Genomic DNA, 19965 nt, shown 5'->3' with positions numbered 1-19965 from the left:
CCATCTTGTTACCCCAGTTGGAGGCAAGTTGCCTAATAATCTTTTCTTTTATGTATCTGAGTCATACCAAAGCTGCCCTTAAGTATTTTCACCATTTTTAACAATTGCATCTTCAAATATGAACATGAAGAAGTATCTGTGCCCTAGTTGCTAGAAGATCACCCAATTTCTTTTGTCATATCTACTATACATGCCTTCTTTTGCATGACTTTAATCCACATACCAGGCTGCACTTATATAACTTGGACAGTTTTATTTTCAATTCCATAAAGCAGCCTTAACCTTTTATTACAAAATACTTGCTTAAGTCATTCTGACTAATAAGGGGGAAAAAAGTTTTATTAACTTAAGCATGAGTAAAACTCATGTAGCTGAATATTTTCTTATTTAAATGCTGGTTTTTAAGTATTTAGGTTTTATTAATACAGAATTCAGTGTTCTGCACAAATTTAAATCAGCATTGACAATAGTATCTTCTAAAAGATGTTGACTTCAAAGGCTGTTCATAAAAATTCAATGCAGGACATAGAGAAATAAATCTTTTAACACCTAGGAGTAGCCCAGTTGTCTGCCTGATTAGTTCCTAAACTCTAGGTCTTTTTCTATCAAGTTCCTTGTTGACTCATTGGGACCTTTGTGCCATTTATTTTTGGAATGAATGAGTAAGCCTCCTGAGTCCACAAGGGTGATGTAGGTCTTAGGAGGTCTGCAGAAACAGCTCTTCCAAGGCATGTTTAAATCTGATCTAAACCATGTAAATTCTACTCCAACAGTCTCAGAAGCTGTGAGTAAGTGCCAGTTGCAAGTATTGTCTCTAGCATCTATGGATTTGAGTGGGATGGTGCAACTGGCTGTAGCACTTCCTGAAGCTGTAGTGCTGCATTTTGCTGCATTATATGTTGGAAGGCAGCTAGTTCTGGGAGTCCACCCTGTTCCTTGGGCATTGACTGCAGAGTTTGCAGCATGAGCTATAGTAATTTGCTGAGGACAAGAAGTTCTGAAAAGTAATAATTTGCTGTATTGCCATCCTGGAGTTTTTTCTTAAAGCTGTCTATTCTGAGCTCTGTCTCTCAACACAACCATCTACATATGGCAAAGCCTTGCAAATATCAAACCTGCTAGAAACAAGATGTGCAGGAGGACTAACTGAATGCCTGGGAGTCACGGAGCATTAACAGTCCAGACATTGATATCTTGGTGTCCAGTTTGATAGAAAAATGCTTTTTACTGCTTTCATCTCTTCAGAGGGCCCAGCTGCCATAAGACTGTTGCTGGTGATGTTTGTGGTCAGAGCCTTCCTGAGGCACATGTAGTCATCACTGCTTCTGAGTAAGAGAGAAGAAAAAGAGGGGGAAGTGAGAGAAGCTTTTAAAAAAGCTCTGAAGTTTTCTGAGTACATAAAGAAAAATGTACAACTGCTCGTTCTTTTTTTTTTTTTTTTTGATGCATTTAGTGATAATCCCCAGCTATGACAATTTAATGACCAGAGTATTTGAGTATTTTCCCAGAATGTATATTAAGCAATGTGGCCAGCATCTATCAAGTACAAGTCATCCTCTTTCCAATTACTCAAGGCTTTAAAATTGCCAGTGCTGCAAGGGCCCACGAGATCATTCAAATATGTGTGGATTTTACTTGTATCCTTTTGCTAAAAAAGATGTAGGAAGTTTTTCCTTCAAACAACAGGTAAAGTTCATAGCTAGGAAATTACAGTGATGTTAAAAGGCTCTTGAACAGTGTTTAAATGAGTGTTTGTCTGATGTTCCCAAACTGCAAAGGCTGAAAAAAATGTGTTATAATAAGTTCTGCCCAAATGATGAGGCTAAATTTAAGGCAAAGCACCTCTGCAGCACTGGGAGCTCAAAGGACTCTGTGTCTAGATGACAGTGGTATGGATCTCTCTGCTTTTTCAACTTCATTTTAGCACAAGTACTGTGGTACTGAAGTCACAGTTCATAGAGTGAAGTGAGAATCTACACTTTGATTTTTAAGAACCTTCTGTCATAGGGAAGAAAACTTGGAAAGCTTGGGTTTGTTTCTTTATTTTGGTATGTCTTTTTATTTTCCTGTTTAAGCCATTAAAATCGTGTCTCAAAAATAAAAGGGAAAATAATTAAACCTTTTGAGGGATATGGAAAGGTGGGGTGACCACAGAGCTGTGATTTCTGAGCACTGAAGGGAGCAGCAGCCTTACTGTCCCCTACTTACCTGGATGCTGTCTGCTGTGGTGAGATTTCCCCCAAACTGATGTACATCACCAGAGAGGCAGCTAACTTTGCAGACTTTTTAGTCAATTTACTTTCTTTATTTTTTAGGCAATTTTATTTCCTCACTAATACAAGCATAACATGTATTCTTTGATGCTTTTTTTTTTAGGTACTTACTTCCATGAATTTAAGGTACAGAACTATAATACTAATTGGTTTTGAAAGCTACTGGCAGCCCTCTCCATTCTGTGCTACTGTCTTAGAAGGAGAAAGATAAATCAAAGATCTCCCTAAGCACAGAACTTTGAACTTGTCAGACCCTGAGAAGTGAAGCTGGGACATTTTGCTCTTAAGAGCATAAATGGTTCATGATTGTGAAAGTACTTTTTTTTTTTTGTCTGAATGTCCTGATCTTTTTATGAAGGGAGATCTTCCCCTCCATTTCTGAAGTCCCTTCACAAAACAAAACAACAAAAAAAAACCACTTCAGGGGCCTTTTTTTATAGAGTCCTGGAGATAAAATGGAAGGGCTGTACTATGACCTGAGGGCATCTTTTGATAGCTGCCCCAACAAGTGCGAAAGGATTGGATTCAGTGTTTAAAGACTATCTTTTGAAGCTCTGAGTGTTCTTTGCTTCTATTTCTGCTAGTGAGTATCAGAAACATTTTTAGTCACAAGGGTTTAGAGATGGCTAGCCATCCTTATTTGAGATTCTGCTTTGCATTTTTTTACACAGAAGAATGAAAGTTTCTCCGCAGTCATTATTAATGCTCTCATTTGCAGGTGCATGTTTGTGCTTTATGGTAACAGTTCAATAATTTTGCTCACTGTGAAAGGAAAATAAAGAAGTTAAGCTTTTCTGTCTCTTGCCAGTAACTGCCAATGCTTGCTCTGGTTTCAAGGACATTGTGTCAAGGTTTCATCAATGGTATCTGCTCTGCTGATGTAGAGAGTTTTATGCAGCATCTATGCATTTCAAAGAAAAGTGGTATTATCAGCCTTTGGTATCTGTGTATTTCTTTTATCAGAAGACAACTAGAATCACTGGCCAGGGAGGCTTCTATGTACAGGCTGGGAATGCCACAAAGACTTGGAGGTAAGGGGTTTGATTTAACTTCCCAGGTCTTTGTAATGCTTATTTCCCCCAACTACTCCTCTGTGACATACTTGTTGTCTTTTTCTTCTCTGGCATCTAAACAGTGATAGCAGATAAAGTATAAAAAAATACTTGTTATTCAAATTTACTGGAGTGCTTCTAGGTATTTCAGTTAGAGGTGCTTCTTTTGTGGCTCAGATCCATGTCAAACTGTGTGACCATCTTCTCAAATGTTAAATACTACTTCAGTGTAACTTTCTTAATATCCTAATATACCACAGGCAGCTTTTGTACAGCTGAGTTAGGACTTGGTTCAACTTGGGTATGGTATATGTGCATACATTATTTTACCCTGATCATAGCTCTTCTAGTTTCCAGATCATCCTTCCTTTGGGAAGACTTCCTGTTTGTGCTACATTTTATCAACATGTTAACATCTGGCTTTGTAAATTCCTTATATTCTCTAGGTGCATAAGAGCATCTGTAGTTCATCCTTTCGTGAGCAAATGTAGAAATTGTGTTGCATACATCTTCAAAAAGAACAAAAGTGTACAATCTGCTTCCTATTTATTCATCTTGCTTGATGTTCCTATAGAAATACACAATGAATGTAAAGCATTTATTGAAATTTGTAGCCCCACAGACTTTCTGATATGGGTTTTCCTATGTCACTTATCTTTTGGCTATGAGCCCACCATGTACAGTTGTAGATTTATTACAGAATTAGAAGCTTGGATGCCATTTTCTCTTGACATGTGACAGCCAGTGTAGGGAGGTGTGTGTGATTGCAGACATGGGAAATGAAGATAGCTGTTAAACACCTTTCCTGGGTTGGGATGCATCTGCTCCTGATAAGGTCGCTCATATATAAAGTAATCTGCCAGGAAACTTCTTGTAGGGATGTTTCCTTCACTGATGGGAATATACATTCTTTATTGTCCTTCAGAATGATGGATACTTTAAACACTATGTGTGGGTGTGTGTGCGGTGTGAGTATACTCTACTAAGCAGGTTTCATGGACACAGAAAAAATATAAATTGCTCTGAAATCCTAATGGAAGATATTGGTATTTGAAAATGGTTTTTGTTCAGTTTAACTCAATCAGACTATTTCTTTTATGATAAGAAAACAGGTCTTTAGTACATGAACTTGGTTTTATCACTCTGAATTCCCTTCATTTGGGTTTTCAAATCTCTTGTCTTGAATTTAATATTGCTTGCCCTGCTGCCTGCTCCACCTGGTTTGATATAAAGGATTCCACAAGTGGCAGTGGTAGGGGCAGCATTCTTGGTGTTTTACTCAATATTGTGGTTTTCTGAAGATGCTCAGAGTGCTTTTCTGGCAGGTAAATGAACTGAAGGCAAATGAGGTGATTGCTGGTGTGTGAAGGAAGTCATACATGTCAGCATTGCTGTTTAGTTGTGGCCTAACTGCATTTGTAGAAAGCTATGCCTCACATTACACTCAGGAATATGAACCAGTTATTTCAAAGAAAAAAGACTTTTTTTTTATTTTGAAGCAGGTAGTAGATGCATGGAAGCCCTTGCCAGCAGTGATTTACAGTCAGAAGCCCACAAGAATTCAGTGAGAGCTGACTTGGACAAGTATTGGAGAAGTGATTTGCTGAGGGTTACTAAACAACGCTCAACATACTGCTTGGGAAATGTGATTAAGTACTTGGAGAGTACTCAGGGGAAGTATCTTACTGTGGATGCCCACATGGGCCAAGAGGAAGTCAGTGCGAGGTGCCTGTGACTCGGTACAGCAGGTGGGAGGCTAGGCTGAGCGAGATGGAACATTTGGCTGAAACAGTGCCTCTCTTCTTATGATCTGTTTCTCTTCATCTTTCAGCTGCTGTCAGAAAACATTGTAGAAATGCAGCTCAGGCATGCCAAACTATCCTTTCCATGCTTGCTGCTTATCTCTTCCTTTTTCTCCTTTGTACACCTTATTATAATCTTGCTGTTTCTTTTCTGTGCCTGGCCTCAAGAGAAGGCCTGTACCCCAGATCTGAGTCCCCAGGTTCCATTTCTTTCTCTGCTGAGTTTCCATAGCCCTTCCATGCCTCAGTTACTGTGTGCATGGAGAAATGGGGCTGCAGCAGCTGAAGGATGATCTCCAGCTAAGACTCTTTGCAACAGTCCTTCTGCTAAGGAAGGCAAAAGGGGTTTCCAGAGGGTTTGACGCAAGTGATACTTGGTAATAGCAGTATGGGAAATGAGTGTGGGTGTGGGGTGTAACAACGGAGGAGGTTTGCTGAATTTTTGCCACTGTTTCCTTTATTCTGATGCTTCCTACTGTGCTTTCCATCCAATGTTGTTTCAATGCCAAAGGCTGAATGATTAACACTGATAACTGGCTAAAAGCTGCCTTAAGATAAACTTTATGCTCCTTATTTTACAAATTGTGCCACTGAGATCTCAGTTTAATGCTGGACTGGGCTGAGATGGGTGCATTGTGCCCTCAGAAGTTGCTGGAAGGTAAAAGGGATGTGGCGAGGTGCCTAGCCACCTCCATCGCTGCCACCAGCTGCCCAGTCCAAAGCTGAGTCTTGGTAGCCAGTGGCTTCAGGGATGCAGACCAGGCATTGTGCCTTGGCTCATCTTCTGAACTGGCAAAGTAACACGCGGGAGTGGCAGGAGCCAGCTCCTGTCTCTCATCTGGTTTCAGGTATGGTTCTCTCCCCTCAGACCCTGACACCCACTGGAAGGGCTGAGACTGTGACCTTCCCTTCCAGCCCCTTCACAGAACCACAGAATGAATTAGGTTGGAAAGACCCCTGGGAGCATCGAGTCCAACCCATGACCAAACACTGCCATGTCAACTAGACCATGACACTGAGTGCCACATCCAGTCTTTTCTTAAACATCTCCAGGGACGGTGACTGCACTATCTCCCTGGGCAGCCCATTCCAATATCTAATCGCCCTTTCTGTGGAAAAATTCTTCCTCATGTCCGACCTAAAACTCCCGCCCATAGTTTTAGACTATGACCTCTTGTCCTGTCGCTGGTTGCCTGGGAGAAGATGTTGACCCCCACCTGGCTACAGCCTCCTTTCGTGGTTGTAGAAAGTGATAAGGTCACCCCTGAGCCTCCTCTTCTGCAGGCTGAACACCCCCAGCTCCCTCAGCCGCTCCTCGCAGGACATGCGCTCCACACCTTCACCAGACACGCTGCCCTTCTTCCTTCCCTGCCGTGTGCTTCCCGCTCGCTCTCCGGGCTGGGGGCGGCTCTGCCGGCGCAGCTGGCAGGAAGGCCCGGCGCGGGCAGGGAGGGAAGGGGAAGAGGCGGGGCCTGGAGCCCAGCAGTGTCAATAATACAATAGGGCTCTTGTGCGGCCGCCGCCGCCGGAGGAGGAGCGGGCCGGGCTGCGGGCGCGCCGAGCAGCCGGCACGCAGGGCGGGAGCCGCCGCCGGCCGCGGGCCCGGGCGGGCGGGGGCGATGCGCGCCGGCGCGGGACGGCACCAGCAGCACCCGCAGCAGGAGCCGCCGCCGCGGCGGGAGCGCCAGCCCTGACGGCCGCGGCCGCCCACGGCAGCGAGCAGGGCAGGAGCAGGAGGAGGAGGCGGCGGCGCGCCGGGCCGGGCCGGCGGCGGGAGGTGAGCGCGGCCCGGGCTGCCCGCATGGAGGCGGGGCGGGGGGCGGGCGCCGGGGCCGCCGCGCCGGGCCTGTGCGGGGGAGGCGCCGGGCCTGCGGCGGCGGCGTTTGGCGCCAAGGCCGGGCAGGAGGGAGGAGGAGGAGAAGCGGCGGCGAGCGCGGAGAGGCGGCGGGCGCTGAGGGTACGTGGGGCAGCGGCGGAGAGCGCGCGTTGCCGCGCCGGGGGCGGCGGGCGGGCGGGCGGCATGGCGCGGCGGGCAGCCCGTCCGGTGTGGGCGCTGCGGCCCCGGCCGCGTCCGGAGGGAAAAGTTACGGCGGCTCCGGAGCGGGCGGGCGCTGCACCCGCGGGGGGCGGCAAGGGCCGGGCGACCTCCGGCCAAGCGCCCTTTTGTTCGCAGCAGCCCGGAGAGGCGGCGACCCGGCGGTGCCCGAGCCGGCGGGGCCCTGCGGAGCGCGGCTGGGCGTGGCTGGCGGGCAGGCAGACAGACAGACAGCCGGGCTCTTGTCCGCCGCCGAGCACCGCTCCGCCGGTATGTCGAGGAACTTGCTAGAACTGAGTTTGACAATGAAGCGCTAGCGCAGCCCGCCCGGCCGCGCCGCCAAGGTAAGTTTTTTCCCGAGCGGCGGGGGCGGGTGGCCCCCCGGTGCCCCCTGTGCCTGCAGGCAGAGGAGCGGGAAGGTCCCGGCTTCACTTCTCCAGATCAAACCTTCCTCCCTTCAATGCTGTTCGCTTTAATGCTGTTCATGTTTCTGCAAAGGCATGGCTTCGTTCTACGGATGTACCGCGACCGGTATGGTTAGCGGCTGGGGATGTAGTAAAAGTATTTATACTTGCAAATAATAATGAGATGATTAATGGGAGAATTTGGTACAGGGCACCCTAAAATGTGTGTTACCAGGCAAATAAACACCACTTTTTTCTGTCTTTTAATTAGAGTTATTTTATAAAAAGTACTTGTAGTTACTTGAGGAGTTCAGCTATTGTTTGCAATTGTTATAATGAGCAGCTATGTATTTTTATTAAAATATCACTCAATTTGCACTGTGCTTCAAAGCCCAATGTTTTTTTTTCATGTTCAGGAGAAAAGGGATGCTGAAGACAACATCCATGTATGATTAGAAAGCCTTCAATTACTACACACTAGATACTTGAAAGCTGTTGTGCTTCTCTGTTAATATAAAAGAGCCTTTGCCCTAAAACTGAAAGATTAAGAAAAATGTATTTTGTCCTGATGCTTGCAAGATGCTTGGTCAGCAGCTGACTTTTTACATCAGGTTGGTGCTTGTTATGGGCTGTTCTGTAGGGGATCTTGAGCACACCTGCTCATCTCTTCACAGTGAGACTGCATCTTAGTGATGGTTAGAGAGCTGGCTTGAAAAGTGTGAGAGCCTTAGGCCGGAAAGGTCGACCTGGATGAAGGCACGTTTGTATAACATTCCAGCTTGCCACAGAGTTCCTTAAGGTGACATCAGAAAAGTCTTTACCTGCACTTACCAATGGGAGAAAATGCAATTAGAAGTCTCTGACCTTTTCAAAGTAAAAGCAAATTAGTACTTTTAGGATCTAAAGTTTGTGTTGTTTTGTTTTTCTTTTTTAATTGAACGTCTGACCTCTTTTCAGACTAGACATGACATGCCCTGGTTTTATTGCAGAGAGGAGGAGAACTCGAAAGGTTTATTTGCAAAAGTTGGACTTTAGATGCAGTAAAAGTAATCAAAATATCAGAACTGTTTCTGTTACCTGTCCCTCCTTTGATGTTTCCTCTTTCTAGGTTCCTCTTACAGAGCAAGCCGCCCTCCCCCAGTGGCAAAAATTCCTCTGAATTGGGTCTGACTGTAGGTCTTTTTTTGTTATATTTGTGTTACGTACACGTAGCAGATACCCACAAGGGTTTGCTAGAGAATTGATGTAGGAACATATGCAGTGGCATTTATTGGCAAGGATGCGTGTTCATTTGGGATCTCATTAAAACCATGAAAATCCACTGTGGATGTAAGAGCCTGGGATAGATAGATCTCAGTGTCGTTTTAGAATAAACCCAGCTGTTTTCTTCTCTGTGGTTCTGTGCACTTCCTCTCAGCAGCAGAAAATCAGGAAGTTTGTGTTAAGGATTTATTGGGATACCTGGGATTGTTGTGGGCTTTAATTTTGACTTTTAAAATATGTACATACTTTTAATAGACCTGGATAATTCACTTATGGAGAAGAATTTATATGACGCCTTCTTAGCTACAATTGAGTATTATTTTTACCTGTACATTTCTATATGTATATACACACGGGCAGAGACGTGTGTGTGGTCACTGTAGTAGCTCCCACATGGTGAATGCTGTAGAGCATTTTCCCCAAGAGCTTGCTGCAGCTGGCCTGGGGGATGGCTTGACTGGTGACCTCAGCTCCTGGCTAGTGTGTTGGCAAGTGTCCAAGGCCATGGTGAAAATGGCTGGATTTGGTAGATCTGATGGGGAGAAGTGAAACTAAACCCTACACAAGCTGACTTGAGTTTGAAACACTCCTGCAGTGTTCCTTGTGGTCTATTTAGGTAGCTTATTTTAATCTTTGTAATTAATTTCTGACTATCATGCCCCAGTGGGTGAGAAGCAGGGCATGGTGCCTGCATATTTTTGGTTAGCTTGGCAAGACATGGGATGCATCTGGAGAAGGAATGTGCACCCATTTCTGTTGTGCATCTTTTATCATCCATGGATGGAAATGTCATGTAAACACCTGTTTCTGTGGTTTGTCTTCCTCCTTTAGTCCCTAGAAGTCTCCTTCAAAAGTTAGTATGTGCTTTGGGGGGCTATTACTCGAATGGGTCTGATGGTGTAGTGTTATGACCACTCTTCAGAAAATACCAGGTAATTTGATAGCAAAGAATGTTGTATTCAACCAAAATGTAAAAGTTAACATTTGGTTAAGTATAGGTATAATTCTCTCAGTGCATTTATAACCAAAAATTTACTGTTTTGTCTAGATCAATGGTAGTGTTGTGTTTTAGTTGGTGACTTCTTTCATTATGGACAGAAATGGGCTGAGCCAAAACTCGCTATTTGCGCATGTTGCTTAATCTCTCCACTCCCACAATTTTTGTGGGAGCTATAGCTAAGGGGGCTCGGGGGCTTTTGAATTCTACAGAGAGGGGAGCCTCTGACATTGTGTGGTGTTTCTCTTTTCGAAGATTTGAAGTGCCTGTAATGCTCAAGGCTTCTTGTAATTGGAGACATAAATACAATTTTTACATACTTTACTTAAAATGGAAACTAACAAGTTAATAATAGCTCTTATCGGGGGTATTTATGTAATGGAAGCCAACAGATGCTATTTGCATCTTGAAGAGCTGATGTACAAAATGCTATGTCAAGGCCCTGGCAGTTTTTATGCTGGTGGAGGCTGGGTCAGGAGGGAGTGGGAGATGCTGGAGATCTGGAGGGCTTGATGGCACCTCTGAAAAGTGAGATAACTGTATGGAATTTTACATTTTAACACATAGCTTATTTTAATCTAATGCTGCTAATAAAAAGGATAGTGTTTCGATTTGAGAATTGATTCCTTTTATATTTATTCATGTTAAATGATCAATTACACCTGTCACTTTAAAAGTACTTTTTTTAATGCTATTTTTCAGCTACAGCTGCATGTCTGATAAACCCCTAAAAATTTTGTCTATAGGTACTATTTTTATTGATACTTCAACTTATTTTGACTACACGAAAGTATCTAGTAAATAAGTTTCAGAAATGTAATGTGACAAACTGGGTGTTGCTTTCTGTGGAAAGATGCTGATGTAATTAACAAGCGCCTCCCTGTTTCCCTGGGCTGTTCACTCTTTCTTATTAATTTGCTTCCAAGTTAGTCTTTTCTAGATGACATCTGAACTCTTCCAACATTTAATATCTTATTTCAGTGTATAGGAGACCAAGAATTTAGGGATTAGAGCAGTATGGGATGCGTGATCTTGGAGCTAAGGAATGCTCCTGCATTTGTAGAGCAATAATGCAGGCTTTGCTTGGATTTAAAGGAATAGAAGGGACCCTGAGCTGTGAGCATGACTGCGGAGGCTCCACTGGCACTTGCTTAGTCGCCCTCTTCAGAGAAGCAGGAGAAGGTGGGAGGATAAGCTCGTGACTGCTGATGCTATTTGTTATAACTTTCTCCTGGATTAAATACTGGAATGCTTGCCTTAGCTTGTTAAACTTTGTTTGAAAACTTTGGAGTGCTTTTCTTCTTCAAAGTACACCTGTTACAGCATTAGCTTAAAGAGCTGTGCTTCCTCATCATTGAATTGAATGGTGAACATAACAAATTGTGTCGTTAATGTCTCTTTGTGTTTTAATTAGAGCTCTAGGAGATGTTAAAAAAACAGGTTTATGCCACATGCCTGACTGGTTGCTAAACTGAATATGCTTGTCACACAGTCTTGGGGGAATTATGTATTATTTTGCTAGTCTACTGTTCTGAGCTTCCTCCAGCTCAGAACTTTCCTTCCTTCTTCCTTTTTTCCTACCTCGCTCTAAAAAGTTACTCCTGAATATTTTCTGAGAGTTTGTCTTACCTGCTTAAAGCTCCTGACTGTTGATAGCCTTTGCTGGTGAAAGGCTCAGGCTCTTGCTCATGTCTTAAAGAGCAGTTTCATGCCTGCACAAGTGGTTTTGGTGCACAGCAAGTCCAACAGCCTCCGAGAGTTAGCGTAGTGCAGTGGGTGAGTCAAGGCTGGGATGCCTGAGATCCTCCAAAGGGAGGGGTGATACCCCACACACCAGGAGCTGCAAAGTGAAACAACTGACCAGGAATATTTATTGTAACTAGGTAATTTTGTTTGACTGTGTTATGAAGAGTTCTCCAAGCTGATTTTTATTTTCAGGTAGTTCTTGTTTTGGAATATGCTGTTGGGTTGATGACAAAATAATGAGAGGAGAACTGCATAGAAGTTCTGCCTGGGTGTTGTCTTTTAATTATGCTATATAGTTTATTATGTAATATTGAATGACTGAAATTCTTTAAATCTGTAGATAAATGATGGATTTACTACAAGTTCTAGACAAGAGCTACGGTAACGTGGCTATTCACAAGCCCTTGAAAACCATAACTAAACTATGAGCTTTCGTTCATACTTAAAAATCTAAGTCTTGGTTTAACAGACCAGACAGTTTTTAAATAATGATTCCTCTATAGACTGTGGTGGTATTGAGAAAATTTCTTATAGTGTGCAAATGTTTAAATCCTCCCCTACATATCAAGTATAGCATAATAACAAGGTAGTATTTTCTATCTGCTGACAAGTCAGAAAACCTGACATCTTGAGCTGCTGGATACAAAAGTGTATAGGAGAAATGTCTACCCTGTCAAGGGAGGAAACAAATGTCCCTAGTGGGATTCCTTGTGTTTAATTCTCTTTATTTGTTCTGCTTTTAACTGCTTGTACTTATTAAATATTTTTTTCAGTGTTAATTTGCAAGCTTTGATATGAAAGTGGCTGTAGAGGACTCATCATAGGAAATAGTGTCTGTGTCCTGTACAGGCTTTGGCTTTAATGAAAAGCAAGCCAACCGAGGACCTTGTGGAGCTGAAATAGTCAGTGTGTGAGTGTATTGGGGACACACAGGAAAGTGTAAGGCTCAGCAATTATCTGGCCAGGAGGAGCCTCAGCAGAGAGGTAGGACTAATACCTCTCCCACTTTTATTAATACTTGGATAGAAAGAGCAGTAGTAAAGTGGTGCTCTTCTTCCTGCTTTCATACTAATAGACTCTTTTCCCAGCAGGAAAATAGTGACTGAAATAGTGATAACGAGTGATTACTCTGCAGTGCAATGTAAACTTGTTAGATGTTGTTTGATAGGAGAGAGGATAAAAACGCTCATTTCAAGCACATAACAGCTTTTTATGGTAGCTTTTTTTTTTTTCAAGAACTGCTGACCAGAGCACTGGAAAAGGAAGGGGTGCTGCTTGTCAGCGTTGTTGCTATGCTTTGACATCCTTAACCTTGTTTGGGGGAGTTCCAGCATCTCCTCAGCTTGGGCCTAATTCAAGAGCAGTTGTGTTCTTTTACAAGAATCAAATTGCTTGTCATTTAAGTAACTGAAAGAGAGATACTTAAACCTGATAATGAAGTTGCAGTCTTCCTTATGTTAACAATGTAATCATTTCCATTGTAGCATGAAATGAGCAATCCTAAGAAGTAAGTGAAGCATTTTGCTTGACAAATTTGAGCTTGCAGCTCTGCAACAGAATGTGCTAGGAGTGAGGGAGGAACCAAAAAGTTGATCCTAATGTAAGGTACATGTTTATGAACAACAGTATTGTAATGGCTGTTGGCATACCTAGGAAGTAAAATTCACTTCTTCTTATGGTACTGATTCTTGGAAGGAAGATATTTTTTCAAAATATTATGTCTGTATAACAGACACCAATTTTCTTCACTTTGTTTGGTTAGTGCTTCTTCACTTTTTTGGGCCAAAGAAGAAAAAGATGAAAAAGCCCATGGGAAGAAATAATTCCATATTTTTATATAAATAGAAATGATGCAAAATGGTTTTGTATGCCCTTTGCAACTGGTATCCATAAATTCAAGTGGTTTCATTTTGATTCTTGTAGTTTTGTACATTTTAATGATTCATACTATAATTTCGAGTAATATTTTATGAAAATTGTGAAATCTGTTCTTTATTCAGGTATTTTTCAGATGCCTAAGTTTGCTGCAGTTAGTAGTAAACATATTTTTGATCCAAATACTTACATAAATAGCTAGTGTACAAAGCGTTTACTTAAAATGAATGAGATTTTGCAACTGAATGAGATTTTGCTGGTGACTGGCCAGGTTACATTCATGTGTGTTTCTGCAGTTTTGATGGAGATCTGACTTGCCTTCTTTGGTTGCATACCTATACAGGGACAGAATAGCTGTGGTATAATACTGTAGAAAATGGGACTCTGCTCTGAGCTCCAAGAAAGAGTATGTTAAACTTTGTTTCAGTACTTAATATTCTTAGTAGTCTTTCCTCTGTTGCTTAAAACTGAATACATATGGATCTGATGCATGATATTTTCATTTTTCTTCCTCTGTAAATGCCATAAGACTTGAGAAGATGGGACATAAGTTCTTAGAAAGCTTACACTCCTGCCAATCAGCTCAGTATCAGTCAGAGCCCTGTGACTCCCATTACATGGATTAAACTGGCTTAAGTGCTGTCTTAGATCCTTTGTTTGGCATCTTCTTGTACTTGTTTTAGATTTGCAGAAGCCTCTATATGTAACACCAAACAGGGATGTGCATGAATTTACTGAAATCTAGTAGCTTTTGCAGGTGCCATTTCATTCTCTAAGATTATTGAACTACTTTTTTTTCTGTGTTCACTTCTGTGTGCTTGACTTCTACATCTGAATCAGTCAATTTTTGAAGTATGAATGGGATAAGAATTGGAAAAAAAAGTCTGAAGAAACTTAAGGGAAAAACTAAAGCCTCAATTGCAGATGAGAACTTGAATGTGATTTGTAGTTCTTATCTCTCTCAGCCATCCATGTCTTTGATGGCTTTGTAGTCTCCCTTTGGCCCTCTCCTTTTTGACTTAACTTTCCAACTTTTTCCTTATTATTGGAGAAATCAGTGTTTCCAGTGAATGTCTCACAGTCTTCTTGAGACCCTATAAATCATCTAGGTAAAATTAAATCTGTCTCCTCTACCAGACTACAGACAGTATGGACTTGCAGATTGTTAGCAGTCAACCTGAAAGTATTTTGGCAGACTTGTTGGTTTGGGGATTTTTTTGGTGTAAGTTTGCTCAGTCTGATAAAGGGGGCATTTTCCTTCATCAGTGTTTTTTTGTAAGTTTTTTTTTTTTTTTTTTTTTTTTTTTTTTTTTTTTTTTTTTGTGGCTGGTACATTTGTGGGAGTTTACATATGTGTATGTATAAAAGCGTCATGCACTGCAAATTTAAGTTGTATTTTTAAAAATTCATTAATAGAAGGATTTGTGATATTAAACTTTTTTCCTGGTGAATGCTGATATTGGTGTGATGACTATTTAGCTAGTGTTTAACAAGAAACCCTTCTGTGTTATGCCTGTACATAGGTAAATTTTGCTTGGTTAAGGAAGTTAAGTCTGTATGTTGAACTTAGACACACATCAACAATTGTATTTATTTTGGTACAGATAGTGAGAGTGTTTCAAAACAAAGTTGCTTTTATATTGGGAGGAACTGCTAGAAAAAGTGAGACAGTGGCAAAGCATTGGTTTAGTGGAGTAACTTTTAAAACATTTTAATGCATCCTGGTTACTTGTATCAAGCCCTTTTTTAACCATTTGCTACTCTAAGATAATTTTTTTGTCAAAATGCTGTTTTTCTTTTCTCCCTTTAAATAATTTCAGGGAATCTATCCTAAGCTCATTCTATCAAAGAAGTTAGCTTTCATAACAGCTTGAAGGTGTTACTCTGGTGTAACTCTGTTACAATGATCTGACTGGTCATGTACACCTAATTCTGAAGTGGCATTAGTGTCAGCCTTTGCACAAGGGCTGGACAAGTTGAGCCACCTTCACTCCTGTACCAGATTCCTTTGGCCATAACAAAGCATCTTTAGATCTATCTTTTAGAGGATTTAATGTCACATTAGGGTGCTCTATGTCACCTCTGCCTGTTTGTGGTGCCTTATAGGTTCACAGGGATTTAATCAGTCAGAATTGTGGATTTAACTGCATGATGGCAATTCTCAAAGGAGACAAAGCTCAGCTCCTTTGTTTACTTCTGCTTTTGAGCTTTCTGGGTCTGGCAGGATTATTGACGTTTTTGTGCTTCAGGTAAGCAGAAGTAATGTCAAACTCCTAAGGGAGCAAATCTATTAAGGCCAGTTTTCTCTCTTTTTATTTTTAATGCCAGTGTATTGTGAAGGGCAGTGTTACCTGCTGTCCTTCTTGGAACTGGTGGAAGCCTATCCATAATGACATGGCTGGGAAACTATCCAAATCTAGTTTTATCCCTTGCTAAGCAATATCAGAAGTTTTGCCTCTGTAAAGGCAACAGATTTGTGTAGTGGAAGTCCTACATTAATAAACTACAAGAAAACAGAAAGGTCTAAATATTTTAGACAATTCTGGTAAAGGTTTTTCCTTCTGACAGTAAGTTGTTCTAACAGTGGGTGCTTTTAAAAAGAATAGTTTTCGTGCTTTGCAACTTGGTCTTGCAATCCCCCACCCTTCCCCAATATATTCGCATCAGAAGATTTTAAAAAGAAATAAGCTCAGTTTTGTAATTTAGGAATTCGGATCACAAATTCATCAGATAAATGTTTTGCTAATTTCTGGCTTTGTTTTGGCAGTGGCTTTCATTCCCATTGACTCCACCAAGATCTAAGTTTCCCTGCTTGTTTCTCAGAGTTTGTCATGTGTTTTGTATAACTGAGTAGGAATGACTTTGGAAAAGGATTGACACAAGTTTCTCCTTCATAGCAGTAAAAAAAAAAAACCAACACAACCCTTTCCAACCATTAAATATCATCTTCAATGAAGGAGGCATATTTGGTTGCTGCCATGGGATTTGCAGCCACAGAGGATGAAGGTGATGAAGTCTTATTTACTGTGTTTTAGTGTCTGCTGCTTCATTAATTGTCATTTGATTGTGCTCCCAGCCTTGTGTTTTTGTGGTCTAAGGGCAAAACTTGGGTGCTTTATTTATTTATGCAGTTTCTTTGCAGGGGAAGGTCACAGTTTAAGTGCTGGTTTGATGTCTGACCATGAAGGAACAGAGAGGCTTTCCTTATGAAAAATCACAAATACCAATGTGCCAGGTTTAATAAAGGATGTCAAAAGTACTTTAAATCATTTTGATAATCAAGTGAAGTTAACACTGTTACCTTTTTCTTGCCTCCTTTTTTTTTTTTCCTCTGGGAGCTGACATTCAGTTAAATACTGACTAAATTGTTTTATGTGAGGTGAGCTGTTTATGAGGGTTATTTTTCTGTGGCCACTGAGACCCCCTTAAGGGCCAGGAATATTCAGTATCTACACTGCTCTTTACTCAATTTCTACATAGCTGGAGTATTTGAAGAAACTCAGAAGAGTGTGCTCTGTAGCATTTCTGAAGCCCTATGTTGTACACTGGTGAGCATCACAACTTAGTGTATCCAGAAAAGGAGACAGAATCTTTTCTTGCTGTCATCCAGTTGTGAGATAACTTTCCTCCTGTAATCCAGGCATAAATTATTCTCAATCTTTTTGCTTGTAGTTTCCTTTTTTTTTCTATTTGCATTGACTAAAATAGGAACAGAGGCTCATTTGTTGTGTAAAAGTGGGTGATGGTTTGAGCTACGAGTTCCTCCTGACACTCCCCAGCAGCTGGTGGTTGGTCATCCTGCAAGTAAATGGTTGAAGCAAAATATCACAGCATAGATAAGAAATGCTTGTACAGAGAGGTCTTCTGGTGAAGTGATGGGAATGATCATAGATGCTTGAGTGCTGTAGGTAGGCAGCAGCAGAGTTGTGCAATGGAAAAGGCTTTGAGCAAAAGGCAGAAAGTGCTGGGGTAGACTCTTGGTTGACCGGAGAGGAGGATTGGGAAGATGGGTTGAAAACTAAGGACAGCTTTTGAAGGTTTGGCAACTGCTGACACTTTGTGTCTTGAGGTGCATCCTGCTGCAGGGAATAGCTGCTCTTCAGAGAGAGATGCATCCTGTGCCAGGCTGAAGTAACATATCTCCTTAACATTTCGTCCCACAAAAGAGGAGCAGGGGTTTGAGCTGCTGTGCACTAACTGTCCTTGCATGCTGAAGAGTACATATGAGGAGAGGAGGAAGAAAAGTCTGATTCCTGAAGGTATCCTTTACAGAACTGCAAATCAGTAGTTGAATGTGTAAGAAGAGAGAGTTCTGGCATCATTCCCTATTTGGTGTGTGAACTGGCTGTCCTGAACATGCTGGGCACTTTGAATCTCACTGTAAAGACCTTTCCATTTGCTGGGTGGGTAGTTAAAACCTTGTAGTGTTTGCTGTTTCTTGTTCCAGAGCTGTAGCTTGAGTACATTGAAGTACACAGTTTGGTATTACTTTAGTCCAAAGGTTAAATATGTCCCTTCATATTTTATATTGTCATTGTGTGGAGGATCCATATACTGCTTCTAGCATTTGTAACTCTCTTTTGTGTGTGGTGGGGTCATGGAACTTGCTGTGGAGAGTGTGGAAGTGGCATAGCTGTGGCATCAGAAACATAACATCTGTTATCTTACCATACTTTGTAAGTTCTCGCACATAAATAGTTTTATTTTTATTTTAAGATTTCCACTAAAGGTCTGTGTACAAATATAGTTGCATTAAATAATAGAATTTGGCTATGGAAAAAGATGCTTCTAGGTCATCTAGATTTTATTGCTTCTGAAATGTTTGTTTGAACCACCCTTCAGAAAATAGCATGGAACAGTACTGCCATCACTCGGCTACAGGAAATGCACACGAGCACATCTGTTTAGTACAGGAGGTAGAAGTCAAATGAGGTGGGTTGATACTTGAAATCCAACTGGCCAGCATGTGGCTGTGGCTAGCAGCAGGACATGTAATGATCTCCTTCCTCAAGAACTGCATCCATTTTGTTTTGCTCCAGATCCTCATAAATAGCTTGTTTTTGCTGCTCTGTGGCTCACAGACCTGTTTTCAAGTTTCTGGTAGCGGGTAGTGCCAAAATACTTCCGTTGTTTCTGCCTGTACCCCATTCCAGGCTTTGTGGATCAGGAGGCCTCCTGCCAGTTTCCTATATTTTTATCTCAGTATGGATCTTGTTCTGCAGCCTTCTGCCTCATGCATTTGTATTCTTTCTTCTACATTCCTCTGCCTTGAGGTGCATCCTGCTGCAGGGAATACCTCTTCTTCTGAGAGATGCATCCTGCACCAGGCTGAAGTAGCACATTGCCTTAACATTTCATCCCAAAAAGAGGAGCAGGGATCTGAGCTGCTGTGCACTAGCTGTCCTTGCATGCAGCTGTACACTGCAGCATCTGTCAGGGATACCGATAGATAGATAGATAGATAGATAGATAGATAGATAGATAGATCGATCGATCGATCGATCCCTCAGTCTCTGGTGTAGGGAAGAGATGGAATGGTGGAATAGCTGCCTGGGATTGCTTTGCTCTCCCCAGCACGCAGCGTACACATGAGTTCTGTGGCTGCCTGATGCACAGTACTTGCTGCTCTGCATGTCTCATGGTGAGGTGCAGCCCTCAGCACAGACAGTCCCCACAAACCACTTTGTGCAGAGCTCTTTCTACCCAAGTCCCATGTATTGTTGCCTTGCCCTCCGGCTGCGTTGGGAAGAGCTAAGCTCCACGGAGCATGTTGTGTTGGCAGCGCAGCAACCGGGACTCTTGTCCAATCTTTGTTTAAATGTCAAGAGCTGCAGCCTCCAATCCTCCCCCTGGGGACATGGGTCAGCAGTTCTCACTCTCAGGATGTTTCCTTAATGCCAAGCTTAAACCTTTTGGGTTTTGTCTTAAGTGTATCCCATTTCATTTCATCTCTTCATAAGATGCAGGCTTTTGTTTGACTAATTATAATTTTCAATCTGTATATGAAGAATGTAAACAACTTTGCATCTTAAAGTAGGTGTTTGTTTATGTTGCTGTTAGTAGCTTTTCCCTGTAAGGGCAGTTTTTTCAGCCTGACTCAGTTTTTTGCATGTGTATGTACCTTATGTTGTGTAACAATGATTTTCAAGTAATCGATAAGATGTTTTGAGTGTTTTGCAGAGTGATTGGCACTGCACACAGGCTAAATAGCTGCTGTGTTGGATCACCATCTGATTGCCTGGGGCCCAGGACTTCAGAGCATTTCATAAAATGTCTTGATGTTACTTGTTAGTTGCCTTATGAAACCTATCCTTCTAGACATCCTGCTGCATTGTTTGTCTGAAGGTGGGGTAAGCTGCTGTGGGAAATTTTTTTCCCAGCAAGTTTAATTGGTTGCTGGGAATTACTAAATCACTGGCTGTTATTAAGAATAGGCTTGTTGCTGCATAAAGGTGTCACAAAATAGTTTTGTGACAGTGGGAAGAACTGAAGGTGCCAGAAAGTTGCAGGCTTTACTA

This window comes from Ammospiza caudacuta, chromosome 2, assembly GCF_027887145.1.
Source record: "Ammospiza caudacuta isolate bAmmCau1 chromosome 2, bAmmCau1.pri, whole genome shotgun sequence".
Classification (NCBI taxonomy): domain Eukaryota; kingdom Metazoa; phylum Chordata; class Aves; order Passeriformes; family Passerellidae; genus Ammospiza; species Ammospiza caudacuta.
Note: the sequence above shows the minus strand (reverse complement) of the source record.